General features: G+C 71.1%; 1 protein-coding gene across 1 annotated transcript in view; it reads left to right on the top strand.

Annotated features, from left to right (window-relative positions):
- The window catches only part of LOC140406181 (serine/threonine-protein kinase TAO2-like), a gene marked incomplete at its 3' end in the record, with an annotated part of 183,121 nt that overhangs the window by 114,723 nt on the left and 55,193 nt on the right, over positions 1 to 13,205 (top strand).

Here is a 13,205-nt window from a genome sequence, read left to right as displayed (position 1 = left end):
CCTCGCTTTCCTCGCCCCCTCGCTTCCTCACCCCTCGCCCCTCACCCCCTCGCTTCCTCACCCCCTTGCTTCCTCGCCCCCTCGCTTCCTCGCCCCCCTCGCTTCCTCACCCCCCCTCGCTTCCTCACCCCCTCGCTTCCTCACCCCCTCGCTTCCTCGCCCCCTCGCTTCCTCACCCCTCGCCCCTCACCCCCTCGCTTCCTCACCCCCTCGCTTCCTCGCCCCCTCGCTTCCTCACCCCTCGCTTCCTCACCCCCTCGCTTCCTCGCCCCCTCGCTTCCTCGCCCCCTCGCTTCCTCACCCCTCTCGCCCCTCACCCCCTCGCTTCCTCACCCCCTCGCTTCCTCGCCCCCTCGCTTCCTCACCCCTCGCCCCTCTCACCTCCCCCTCGCTTCCTCACCCCCTCTCTTCCTCTCCCCCTCGCTTCCTCTCCCCCCTCGCTTCCTCACCCCCCTCGCTTCTCGCTCCTCGCCCCTCGCTTCCTCACCCCCTCGCTTCCTCGCCCCCTCGCTTCCTCACCCCCTCGCTTCCTCACCCCCTCGCTTCCTCACCCCCTCGCCTCCTCACCCCCTCGCTTCCTCACCCCCTCGCTTCCTCGCCCCTCACTCTCCCCCTCGCTTCCTCACGCTCCCCCTCGCTTCCGCTCACCCCCTCGCTTCCTCACCCCCTCGCTTCCTCGCCCCTCGCTCCTCCCCCCTCGCCTTCCTCACCCCCTCGCTTCCCTCGCCCCCTCGCTCCTCGCCCCCTCGCTTCCTCGCCCCCTCGCTTCCTCACCCCCTCGCTTCCTCACCCCCTCGCTTCCTCGCCCTCTCGCTTCCTCGCCCCTCGCTTCCTCACCCCTCGCTTCCTCGCCCCTCGCTTCCTCACCCCCTCGCTTCCTCACCCCCTCGCTTCCTCACCCCCTCGCTTCCTCGCCCCCTCGCTTCCTCGCCCCCTCGCTTCCTCGCCCCCTCGCTTCCTCAACCCCTCGCTTCCTCACCCCGCCCCTCGCTTCCTCACCCCCCTCGCTTCCTCACCCCCCTCGCTTCCTCACTCCCTCGCTTCCTCACCTCCCTCGCTCTCCCTCGCCCTTCGCTTCCTCCCCCCTCGCTCACCACTCGCTTCCTCACCGCCCCCCTCGCTTCCTCACCCTCGCTCCCTCGCCCCCTCGCTTCACTCACCCCCTCGCTTCCTCACCCCCCTCGCTTCCTCACCCCTCGCTTCCTCACCCCCTCGCTTCCTCGCCCCCTCGCTTCCTCACCCCCTCGCTTCCTCACTCCCTCGCTCACCCCCTCGCCCCCTCGCTTCCTCCCCCCTCGCCCCTCACCCCCTCGCTTCCTCACCCCCTCGCTTCCTCACCCCCTCGCTTCCTCACCCCTCGCTTCCTCGCCCCTCACCCGCTCGCATCCTCACCCCCTCGCTTCCTCACCCCCTCGCTTCCTCGCCCCTCGCTTCCTCACTCCCTCGCTTCCTCAACCCCTCGCTCCCTCGCTTCCTCACTCCCTCGCTTCCTCACTTCCTCGCTTCCTCACCCCCTCGCTTCCTCACCCCCTCGCCCCCTCGCTTCCTCACCCCCTCGCTTCCTCACCCCCTCACTCCCTCGCTTCCTCACTCCCTCGCTTCCTCACTCCCTCGCTTCCTCACTCCCTCGCTTCCTCACTCCCTCGCTTCCTCGCCCCTCGCTTCCTCACTCCCTCGCTTCCTTGCCCCTCGCTTCCTCACTCCCTCGCTTCCTCACCCCTCGCTTTCTCAACCCCTCGCTTCCTCGCCCCCTCGCTTCATCGCTCCCTCGCCCCCTCGCTTCCTCGCCCCCTCGCTTCCTCACTACCTCGCTTCCTCACTCCCTCGCTTCCTCACTCCCTCGCTTCCTCACTCCCTCGCTTCCTCACTCCCTCGCTTTCTCACTCCCTCGCTTCCTCACTCCCTCGCTTCCTCACCCCCTTGCTTCCTCGCCCCTCGCTTCCTCGCCCCTCGCTTCCTCTCCCCCTCGCTTCCTCGCCCCTCGCATCCTCGCCCCCTCGCTTCCTCACCCCCTCGCTTCCTCACCCCCTCGCTTCCTCACCCCCTCGCTTCCTCGCCCCCTCGCTTCCTCGCCCCCTCGCTTCCTCGCCCCCTCGCTTCCTCGCCCCTCGCTCCCTCGCCCCCTCGCTCCCTCACCCCCTCGCCTCCTCGCCCCCTCGCTTCCTCGTCCCCTCGCTTCCTCACTCCCTCGCTTCCTTAGTCCCTCGCTCACCCCCTCGCCCCCTCGCTTCCTCCCCCCTCGCCCCTCACCCCCTCGCTCCCTCACCCCCTCGCTTCCTCACCCCCTCGCTTCCTCACCCCCTCGCTTCCTCACCCCTCACCCCCTCGCTTCCTCACCCCCTCGCTTCCTCACCCCCTCGCTTCCTCACCCCCTCGCTTCCTCGCCCCTCGCTTCCTCACTCCCTCGCTTCCTCAACCCCTCGCTTCCTCAACCCCTCGCTCCCTCGCTTCCTCACTCCCTCGCTTCCTCACCCCCTCGCTTCCTCACCCCCTCGCCCCCTCGCTTCCTCACCCCCTCGCTTCCTCACCCCCTCACTCCCTCGCTTCCTCACTCCCTCGCTTCCTCACTCCCTCGCTTCATCACTCCCTCGCTTCCTCACTCCCTCGCTTCCTCGCCCCCTCGCTTCCTCACTCCCTCGCCCCCCTCGCTTCCTCGCCCCCTCGCTTCCTCGCTTCCTCACTCCCTCGCTCCCTCGCTTCCTCACTCCCTCGCTTCCTCACCCCCTCGCTTCCTCGCCCCTCGCTTCCTCGCCCCTCGCTTCCTCGCCCCTCGCTTCCTCGCCCCCTCGCTTCCTCGCCCCTCGCTTCCTCACCCCCTCGCTTCCTCACCCCCTCGCTTCCTCGCCCCCTCGCTTCCTCGCCCCCTCGCTTCCTCACCCCCTCGCTTCCTCACCCCCTCGCCTCCTCACCCCCTCGCTTCCTCGCCCCCTCGCTTCCTCGCCCCCTCACCCCCTCGCTTCCTCGCCCCCTCGCTTCCTCACCCCCTCGCCCCTCACCCCCTCGCCCCCGCTTCCTCGCCCCCTCGCTTACTCGCCCCCTCGCTTCCTCGCCCCCTCGCTCCCTCACCCCCTCACTCCCTCACCCCCTCGCTCCCTCGCCTCCTCGCCCCCTCGCTCCCTCGCCCCCTTCTCTCCCTCGCCCCCTCTCTCCCTCGCCCCCTCGCTCCCTCGCCCCCTCGCTTCCTCACTCCCTCGCTCACCCCCTCGCCCCCTCGCTTCCTCCCCCCTCGCCCCTCACCCCCTCGCTCCCTCACCCCCTCGCTTCCTCACCCCCTCGCTTCCTCAACCCCTCGCTTCCTCGCTCCCTCTCTTCATCGCCCCCTCGCTTCCTCGCCCCCTCGCTTCCTCACCCCCTCACTCCCTCGCTTCCTCACTCCCTCGCTTCCTCGCCCCCTCGCTTCCTCGCCCCCTCGCTTCCTCACCCCCTCGCTTCCTCGCTTCCTCACTCCCTCGCTTCCTCACTCCCTCACTTCCTCACTCCCTCGCTTCCTCACTCCCTCGCTTCCTCGCCCCCTCGCTTCCTCCCCCCTCGCCCCTCACCCCCTCGCTTCCTCGCCCCCTCGCTCCCTCGCCCCCTCGCTCCCTCGCCTCCTCGCCCCCTCGCATACTCGCCGCCTCGCTTACTCGCCCCCTCGCTTACTCGCCCCCTCGCTTACTCGCCCCCTCGCTTCCTCACCCCCTCGCTTGCTCACCCCCTCGCTTCCCCACCCCCTCGCCCACTCGCTTCCACGCCCCTCGCCCCCACCCCCTCGCTTCCTCGCCCCCTCGCTTCCTCGCCCCCTCGCTTCCTCGCCCCCTCGCTTCCTCACCCCCTCGCTTCCTCACCCCCTCGCTTCCTCACCCCCTCGCTTCCTCACCCCCTCGCTTCCTCACCCCCTCGCTTCCTCGCCCCCTCGCTTCCTCGCCCCCTCGCTTCCTCACCCCCTCGCCCCTCACCCCCTCGCTTCCTCGCCCCCTCGCTTCCTCGCCCCCTCGCTTCCTCGCCCCCTCGCTTCCTCGCCCCCTCGCCCCCTCGCCCCCTCGCTTCCTCGCCCCCTCGCCCCCTCGCTTCCTCGCCCCCTCGCCCCCTCGCTTCCTCGCCCCTCGCCCCCTCGCTTCCTCACCCCCTCGCTTCCTCACCCCCTCGCTTCCTCACTCCCTCGCTTCCTCGCCCCTCGCTCCCTCGCCCCCTCGCTTCCTCACCCCCTCGCCCCTCACCCACTCGCTCCCTCACCCCCTCGCCCCCTCGCTCCCTCGCCCCCTCGCTCACTCGCCCCCTCGCTTACTCGCCCCCTCGGTTACTCGCCCCCTCGCTTACTCGCCCCCTCGCTTACTCGCCCCCTCGCTTACTCGCCCCCTCGCTTCCTCACTCCCTCGCTTCCTCGCCCCTCGCTCCCTCACCCCCTCGCCCCCTCGCTTCCTCGCCCCCTTGCTTCCTCGCCCCCTTGCTTCCTCGCCCCCTTGCTTCCTCGCCCCCTTGCTTCCTCGCCCCCTCGCTTACTCGCCCCCTCGCTTACTCGCCCCCTCGCTTGCTCGCCCCTCGCTCCCTCGCCCCTCGCCCCCTCGCTTCCTCACCCCCTCGCCCACTCGCTTCCACGCCCCTCGCCCCCGCCCCCTCGCTTCCTCACCCCCTCGCTTCCTCACCCCCTCGCTTCCTCACTCCCTCGCTTCCTCACCCCCTCGCTTCCTCACCCCCTCGCTCCCTCGCTTCCTCACCCCCTCGCTTCCTCACCCCCTCGCCCCTCACCACCTCGCTTCCTCACCCCCTCGCCCCCTCGCTTCCTCACCCCCTCGCTTCCTCACCCCCTCGCTTCCTCACCCCCTCGCTTCCTCACCCCCTCGCTTCCTCGCTTCCGCACTCCCTCGCTTCCTCACTCCCTCGCTTCCTCACTCCCTCGCTTCCTCACTCTCTCGCCCCCTCGCTTCCTCACTCCCTCGCCCCCCTCGCTTCCTCACCCCCTCGCTTCCTCGCCCGCTCGCTTCCTCACCCCCTCGCTTCCTCACTCCCTCGCTCACCCCCTCGCCCCCTCGCTTCCTCCCCCCTCGCCCCTCACCCCCTCGCTCCCTCACCCCCTCGCTTCCTCACCCCCTCGCTTCCTCACCCCCTCGCTTCCTCGCCCCTCACCCGCTCGCTTCCTCACCCCCTCGCTTCCTCACCCCCTCGCTTCCTCGCCCCTCGCTTCCTCACTCCCTCGCTTCCTCAACCCCTCGCTTCCTCAACCCCTCGCTCCCTCGCTTCCTCACTCCCTCGCTTCCTCACTCCCTCGCTTCCTCACTCCCTCGCTTCCTCACCCCCTCGCTTCCTCACCCCCTCGCTTCCTCACCCCCTCGGTTCCTCACCCCCTCACTCCCTCGCTTCCTCACTCCCTCGCTTCCTCACTCCCTCGCTTCCTCACTCCCTCGCTTCCTCACTCCCTCGCTTCCTCGCCCCTCGCTTCCTCACTCCCTCGCTTCCTTGCCCCTCGCTTCCTCACTCCCTCGCTTCCTCACCCCTCGCTTTCTCAACCCCTCGCTTCCTCGCCCCCTCGCTTCATCGCTCCCTCGCTTCCTCGCTTCCTCACTACCTCGCTTCCTCACTCCCTCGCTTCCTCACTCCCTCGCTTCCTCACTCCCTCGCTTTCTCACTCCCTCGCTTCCTCACCCCCTTGCTTCCTCGCCCCTCGCTTCCTCACCCCCTTGCTTCCTCGCCCCTCGCTTCCTCGCCCCTCGCTTCCTCGCCCCTCGCTTCCTCTCCCCCTCGCTTCCTCGCCCCTCGCTTCCTCACCCCCTCGCTTCCTCACCCCCTCGCTTCCTCACCCCCTCGCTTCCTCGCCCCCTCGCTTCCACGCCCCCTCGCATCCTCGCCCCCTCGCTTCCTCACCCCCTCACCCCCTCGCCCCTCACTCCCTCGTTTCCTCGCCCCTCGCTTCCTCACTCCCTCGCTTCCTTGCCCCTCGCTTCCTCACTCCCTCGCTTCCTCACCCCTCGCTTTCTCAACCCCTCGCTTCCTCGCCCCCTCGCTTCCTCGCCCCCTCGCTTCCTCGCTTCCTCACTACCTCGCTTCCTCACTCCCTCGCTTTCTCACTCCCTCGCTTCCTCGCCCCTCACCCCCTCGCTTCCTCGCCCCCTCGCTTCCTCACCCCCTCGCCCCTCACCCCCTCGCCCCTCGCCCCCTCGCTTCCTCGCTCCCTCGCTTACTCGCCCCCTCGCTTCCTCGCTCCCTCGCCCCCTCGCTTCCTCGCCCCCTCGCTCCCTCACCCCCTCGCCTCCTCGCCCCCTCGCTTCCTCGCCCCCTCGCTCCCTCGCCCCCTCGCTCCTCGCCCCCTCGCCCCCTCGCTCCCTCGCCCCCCTCGCTCCCTCGCTCCCTCGCCTCCTCGCCCCCTCGCTTCCTCGCCCCCTCGCTTCCTCACCCCCTCGCTTCCTCACCCCCTCGCTTCCTCGCTTCCTCACTCCCTCGCCCCCTCGCTTCCTCACCCCCTCGCCCCCCTCGCTTCCTCACCCCCTCGCTTCCTCGTCCCCTCGCTTCCTCGTCCCTCGCTTCCTCACTCCCTCGCTTCCTCACTCCCTCGCTCCCTCACTCCCTCGCTCACCCCTCGCCCCCTCGCTTCCTCCCCGCTCGCCCCTCACCCCCTCGCTCCCTCACCCCCTCGCTTCCTCACCCCCTCGCTTCCTCACCCCCTCGCTTCCTCACCCCCTCGCTTCCTCACCCCTCACCCCCTCGCTTCCTCACCCCCTCGCTTCCTCACCCCCTCGCTTCCTCGCCCCTCGCTTCCTCACTCCCTCGCTTCCTCAACCCCTCGCTTCCTCAACCCCTCGCTCCCTCGCTTCCTCACTCCCTCGCTTCCTCACCCCCTCGCTTCCTCACCCCCTCGCCCCCTTGCTTCCTCACCCCCTCGCTTCCTCACCCTTCGCTCCCTCGCTTCCTCACTCCCTCGCTTCCTCACTCCCTCGCTTCCTCACTCCCTCGCTTCCTCACTCCCTCGCTTCCTCGCCCCCTCGCTTCCTCACCCCCTCGCTTCCTCGCCCCCTCGCTTCCTCACTCCCTCGCTTCCTCACTCCCTCGCTTCCTCACTCCCTCGCTTCCTCACCCCCTCGCTTCCTCGCCCCTCGCTTCCTCGCCCCTCGCTTCCTCGCCCCTCGCTTCCTCGCCCCTCGCTTCCTCGCCCCCTCGCTTCCTCGCCCCTCGCTTCCTCACCCCCTCGCTTCCTCGCCTCCTCGCTTCCTCGCCCCCTCGCATCCTCGCCCCCTCGCTTCCTCACCCCCTCGCTTCCTCACCCCCTCGCCTCCTCACCCCCTCGCTTCCTCGCCCCCTCGCTTCCTCGCCCCTCACCCCCTCGCTTCCTCGCCCCCTCGCTTCCTCACCCCCTCGCCCCTCACCCCCTCGCCCCTCACCCCCTCGCCCCTCACCCCCTCGCTTCCTCGCCCCCTCGCCCCCTCGCTTCCTCGCCCCCTCGCTCCCTCACCCCCTCGCTCCCTCGCCCCCTCGCTCCCTCACCCCCTCGCTCCCTCGCCTCCTCGCTTCCTCGCCCCCTCGCTCCCTCGCCCCCTTCTCTCCCTCGCCCCCTCGCTCCCTCGCCCCCTCGCCCCCTCGCTCCCTCGCCCCCTCGCTCCCTCGCCCCCTCGCTCCCTCGCCCCCTCGCTTCCTCGCCCCCTCGCCCCCTCGCTTCCTCACTCCCTCGCTCGCCCCCTCGCTTCCTCCCCCCTCGCCCCTCACCCCCTCGCTCCCTCACCCCCTCGCTTCCTCACCCCCTCGCTTCCTCGCCCCTCACCCCCTCGCTTCCTCACCCCCTCGCTTCCTCAACCCCTCGCTTCCTCGCTCCCTCTCTTCCTCGCCCCCTCGCTTTCTCGCCCCCTCGCTTCCTCACCCCCTCGCTTCCTCGCTTCCTCACTCCCTCACTTCCTCACTCCCTCGCTTCCTCACTCCCTCGCTTCCTCGCCCCCTCGCTTCCTCGCCCCCTCGCTTCCTCACCCCCTCGCTTCCTCACTCCCTCGCTTCCTCACTCCCTCACTTCCTCACTCCCTCGCTTCCTCGCCCCCTCGCTTCCTCCCCCCTCGCCCCTCACCCCCTCGCTTCCTCGCCCCCTCGCTCCCTCGCCCCCTCGCTCCCTCGCCCCCTCGCTCCCTCGCCCCCTCGCTTCCTCGCCCCCTCGCTTACTCGCCCCCTCGCATACTCGCCCCCTCGCTTACTCGCCCCCTCGCTTACTCGCCCCCTCGCTTACTCGCCCCCTCGCTTACTCGCCCCCTCGCTTACTCGCCCCTCGCTTCCTCACCCCCTCGCTTCCTCACCCCCTCGCTTCCTCACCCCCTCGCCCACTCGCTTCCACGCCCCTCGCCCCCACCCCCTCGCTTCCTCGCCCCCTCGCTTCCTCGCCCCCTCGCTTCCTCACCCCCTCGCTTCCTCACCCCCTCGCTTCCTCACCCCCTCGCTTCCTCACCCCCTCGCCCCTCACCCCCCTCGCTTCCTCGCCCCCTCGCTTCCTCGCCCCCTCGCTTCCTCGCCCCCTCGCTTCCTCGCCCCCTCGCTTCCTCGCTTCCTCGCCCCCTCGTTCCTCGCCCCTCGCCCCCCTCGCCCCCTCGCTTCCTCGCCCCCTCGCTTCCTCGCCCCTCGCTTCCTCACTCCCTCGCTTCCTCAACCCCTCGCTTCCTCAACCCCTCGCTCCCTCGCTTCCTCACTCCCTCGCTTCCTCACCCCCTCGCCCCCTCGCTTCCTCACCCCCTCGCTTCCTCACCCCTTCGCTCCCTCGCTTCCTCACTCCCTCGCTTCCTCACTCCCTCGCTTCCTCACTCCCTCGCTTCCTCACTCCCTCGCTTCCTCGCCCCCTCGCTTCCTCACTCCCTCGCCCCCTCGCTTCCTCGCCCCCTCGCTTCCTCACTCCCTCGCTTCCTCACTCCCTCGCTTCCTCACTCCCTCGCTTCCTCACCCCCTCGCTTCCTCACCCCCTCGCTTCCTCGCCCCTCGCTTCCTCGCCCCTCGCTTCCTCGCCCTTCGCTTCCTCGCCCCTCGCTTCCTCGCCCCCTCGCTTCCTCGCCCCTCGCTTCCTCACCCCCTCGCTTCCTCACCCCCTCGCTTCCTCGCCTCCTCGCTTCCTCGCCCCCTCGCATCCTCGCCCCCTCGCTTCCTCACCCCCTCGCTTCCTCACCCCCTCGCCTCCTCACCCCCTCGCTTCCTCGCCCCCTCGCTTCCTCGCCCCTCACCCCCTCGCTTCCTCGCCCCCTCGCTTCCTCACCCCCTCGCCCCTCACCCCCTCGCCCCTCACCCCCTCGCCCCTCACCCCCTCGCTTCCTCGCCCCCTCGCCCCCCTCGCTTCCTCGCCCCCCTCGCTCCCTCACCCCCTCACTCCCTCGCCCCCCTCGCTCCCTCACCCCCTCGCTCCCTCGCCTCCTCGCTTCCTCGCCCCCCTCGCTCCCTCGCCCCCTTCTCTCCCTCGCCCCCTCGCTCCCTCGCCCCCTCGCTCCCTCGCCCCCTCGCTCCCTCGCCCCCTCTCTTCCTCGCCCCCTCGCTTCCTCGCCCCCTCGCTTCCTCACCCCCTCGCTTCCTCGCTTCCTCACTTCCTCACTCCCTCGCTTCCTCACTCCCTCGCTTCCTCGCCCCCTCGCTTCCTCGCCCCCTCGCTTCCTCACCCCCTCGCTTCCTCGCTTCCTCACTCCCTCGCTTCCTCACTCCCTCACTTCCTCACTCCCTCGCTTCCTCGCCCCCTCGCTTCCTCCCCCCTCACCCCCTCGCTTCCTCGCCCCCTCGCTCCCTCGCCCCCTCGCTCCCTCGCCCCCTCGCCCCCTCGCTTCCTCGCCCCCTCGCTTACTCGCCCCCCTCGCATACTCGCCCCCTCGCTTACTCGCCCCTCGCTTCCTCACCCCCTCGCTTCCTCACCCCCTCGCTTCCTCACCCCCTCGCCCACTCGCTTCCACGCCCCTCGCCCCCACCCCCTCGCTTCCTCGCCCCCTCGCTTCCTCGCCCCCTCGCTTCCTCACCCCCTCGCTTCCTCACCCCCTCGCTTCCTCACCCCCTCGCTTCCTCACCCCCTCGCTTCCTCACCCCCTCGCTTCCTCACCCCCTCGCTTCCTCACCCCCTCGCTTCCTCGCCCCCTCGCTTCCTCACCCCCTCGCCCCTCACCCCCTCGCTTCCTCGCCCCCCTCGCTTCCTCGCCACCTCGCTTCCTCGCCCCCCTCGCTTCCTCGCCCCCTCGTTCCTCGCCCCTCGCCCCCTCGCTTCCTCGCCCCCTCGCCCCCTCGCTTCCTCGCCCCTCGCCCCCCTCGCCCCTCGCCCCCTCGCCCCCCCCCCTCGCTTCCTCACCCCCTCGCTTCCTCACCCCCTCGCCCCTCACCCCCTCGCTTCCTTGCCCCTCGCCCCTCACCCCCTTGCTTCCTCACTCCCTCGCTTCCTCGCCCCTCGCTCCCTCGCCCCCTCGCTTCCTCACCCCCTCGCCCCTCACCCCCTCGCTCCCTCACCCCCTCGCTCCCTCGCCCCCCTCGCTTACTCGCCCCCTCGGTTACTCGCCCCCCTCGCTTACCCCGCCCCCCTCGCTTACTCGCCCCCTCGCTTACTCGCCCCCTCGCTTCCTCACTCCCTCGCTTCCTCGCCCCTCGTTCCCTCACCCCCTCGCCCCCTCGCTTCCTCGCCCCCTTGCTTCCTCGCCCCCTTGCTTCCTCGCCCCCTTGCTTCCTCGCCCCCTCGCTTACTTGCCCCCTCGCTTACTCGCCCCCTCGCTTCCTCGCTCCCTCGCCCCTCGCTCCCTCGCCCCTCGCTTCCTCGCCCCCTCGCTTCCTCACCCCCTCGCCCACTCGCTTCCACGCCCCTCGCCCCCGCCCCCTCACTTCCTCGCTCCCTCGCTTCCTCACCCCCTCGCTTCTTCACCCCCTCGCTTCCTCACCCCCTCGCTTCCTCACCCCTTCGCTTCCTCACCCCCTCGCTTCCTCACCCCCTCGCTTCCTCGCCCCCTCGCTTCCTCGCCCCCTCGCCCCTCGCTTCCTCGCCCCCTCGCTTCCTCGCTTCCTCGCCCCCTCGCTTCCTCGCCCCCTCGCTTCCTCGCCCCCTCGCTTCCTCGCCCCCTCGCTTCCTCACCCCCCTCGCTTCCTCACCCCCTCGCCCCTCACCCCCTCGCTACCTTGCCCCTCGCCCCCTCACCCCCCTCGCTTCCTCACTCCCTCGCTTCCTCGCCCCTCGCTTCCTCACCCCTCGCTTCCTCGCCCCCCTCGCTCCCTCGCCCCCTCGCTCCCTCGCCTCCTCGCCCCCTCGCTTCCTCGCCCCCTCGCTTCCTCACCCCCTCGCTTCCTCGCTTCCTCACTTCCTCACTCCCTCGCTTCCTCACTCCCTCGCTTCCTCGCCCCCCTCGCTTCCTCGCCCCCTCGCTTCCTCACCCCCTCGCTTCCTCGCTTCCTCACTCCCTCGCTTCCTCACTCCCTCACTTCCTCACTCCCTCGCTTCCTCGCCCCCTCGCTTCCTCCCCCCCTCACCCCCTCGCTTCCTCGCCCCCTCGCTCCCTCGCCCCCTCGCTCCCTCGCCCCCTCGCCCCCTCGCTTCCTCGCCCCCTCGCTTACTCGCCCCCTCGCATACTCGCCCCCCTCGCTTACTCGCCCCTCGCTTCCTCACCCCCCTCGCTTCCTCACCCCCTCGCTTCCTCACCCCCCTCGCCCACTCGCTTCCACGCCCCTCGCCCCCACCCCCTCGCTTCCTCGCCCCCTCGCCCCCTCGCTTCCTCACCCCCTCGCTTCCTCACCCCCTCGCTTCCTCACCCCCTCGCTTCCTCACCCCCTCGCTTCCTCACCCCCTCGCTTCCTCACCCCCTCGCTTCCTCACCCCCCTCGCTTCCTCGCCCCCCTCGCTTCCTCACCCCCTCGCCCCTCACCCCCTCGCTTCCTCGCCCCCTCGCTTCCTCGCCACCTCGCTTCCTCGCCCCCTCGCTTCCTCGCCCCCTCGTTCCTCGCCCCTCGCCCCCCTCGCTTCCTCGCCCCCTCGCCCCCCTCGCTTCCTCGCCCCTCGCCCCTCGCCCCTCGCCCCTCGCCCCTCGCCCCCTCGCTTCCTCACCCCCTCGCTTCCTCACCCCCTCGCCCCTCACCCCCTCGCTTCCTTGCCCCTCGCCCCTCACCCCCTTGCTTCCTCACTCCCTCGCTTCCTCGCCCCTCGCTCCCTCGCCCCCTCGCTTCCTCACCCCCTCGCCCCTCACCCCCTCGCTCCCTCACCCCCCTCGCTCCCCTCGCCCCCTCGCTTACTCGCCCCCTCGGTTACTCGCCCCCTCGCTTACCCGCCCCCTCGCTTACTCGCCCCCTCGCTTACTCGCCCCCCTCGCTTCCTCACTCCCTCGCTTCCTCGCCCCTCGTTCCCTCACCCCCTCGCCCCCTCGCTTCCTCGCCCCCTTGCTTCCTCGCCCCCTTGCTTCCTCGCCCCCTTGCTTCCTCGCCCCCTCGCTTACTTGCCCCCTCGCTTACTCGCCCCCCTCGCTTCCTCGCTCCCTCGCCCCTCGCTCCCTCGCCCCTCGCTTCCTCGCCCCCCTCGCTTCCTCACCCCCTCGCCCACTCGCTTCCACGCCCCTCGCCCCCGCCCCCTCACTTCCTCGCTCCCTCGCTTCCTCACCCCCTCGCTTCCTCACCCCCTCGCTTCCTCACCCCCTCGCTTCCTCACCCCTTCGCTTCCTCACCCCCTCGCTTCCTCACCCCCTCGCTTCCTCGCCCCCTCGCTTCCTCGCCCCCTCGCCCCTCGCTTCCTCGCCCCCTCGCTTCCTCGCTTCCTCGCCCCTCGCTTCCTCGCCCCCTCGCTTCCTCGCCCCCTCGCTTCCTCGCCCCCTCGCTTCCTCACCCCCTCGCTTCCTCACCCCCTCGCCCCTCACCCCCTCGCTACCTTGCCCCTCGCCCCTCACCCCCTCGCTTCCTCACTCCCTCGCTTCCTCGCCCCTCGCTTCCTCACCCCTCGCTTCCTCGCCCCCTCGCTTCCTCACCCCCTCGCCCACTCGCTTCCTCGCCCCTCGCTTCCTCGCCTCGCTCCTCGCTTCCTCACCCTCTCGCTTCCTCACCCCCTCGCTTCCTCGCCCCTCGCTTCCTCACCCCCTCGCTTCCTCACCCCCTCGCTTCCTCACCCCCTCGCTTCCTCACCCCTCGCTTCCTCACCGCTCGCTTCCTCACCCATCGCTTCCTCACCCCTCGCTTCCTCACCCCTCGCTTCCTCACCCCTCGCTTCCTCACCCCTCGCTTCCTCACCCCCTCGCTTCCTCACCCCTCGCTTCCTCACCCCTCGCTTCCTCACCCCCTCGCCTCCT

The sequence above is a fragment of the Scyliorhinus torazame genome, unplaced genomic scaffold (assembly GCF_047496885.1).
Source record: "Scyliorhinus torazame isolate Kashiwa2021f unplaced genomic scaffold, sScyTor2.1 scaffold_337, whole genome shotgun sequence".
Classification (NCBI taxonomy): domain Eukaryota; kingdom Metazoa; phylum Chordata; class Chondrichthyes; order Carcharhiniformes; family Scyliorhinidae; genus Scyliorhinus; species Scyliorhinus torazame.
The sequence above is the reverse complement of the archived record's forward strand: the minus strand, read 5'-3'. Positions and strand labels throughout refer to the sequence as shown.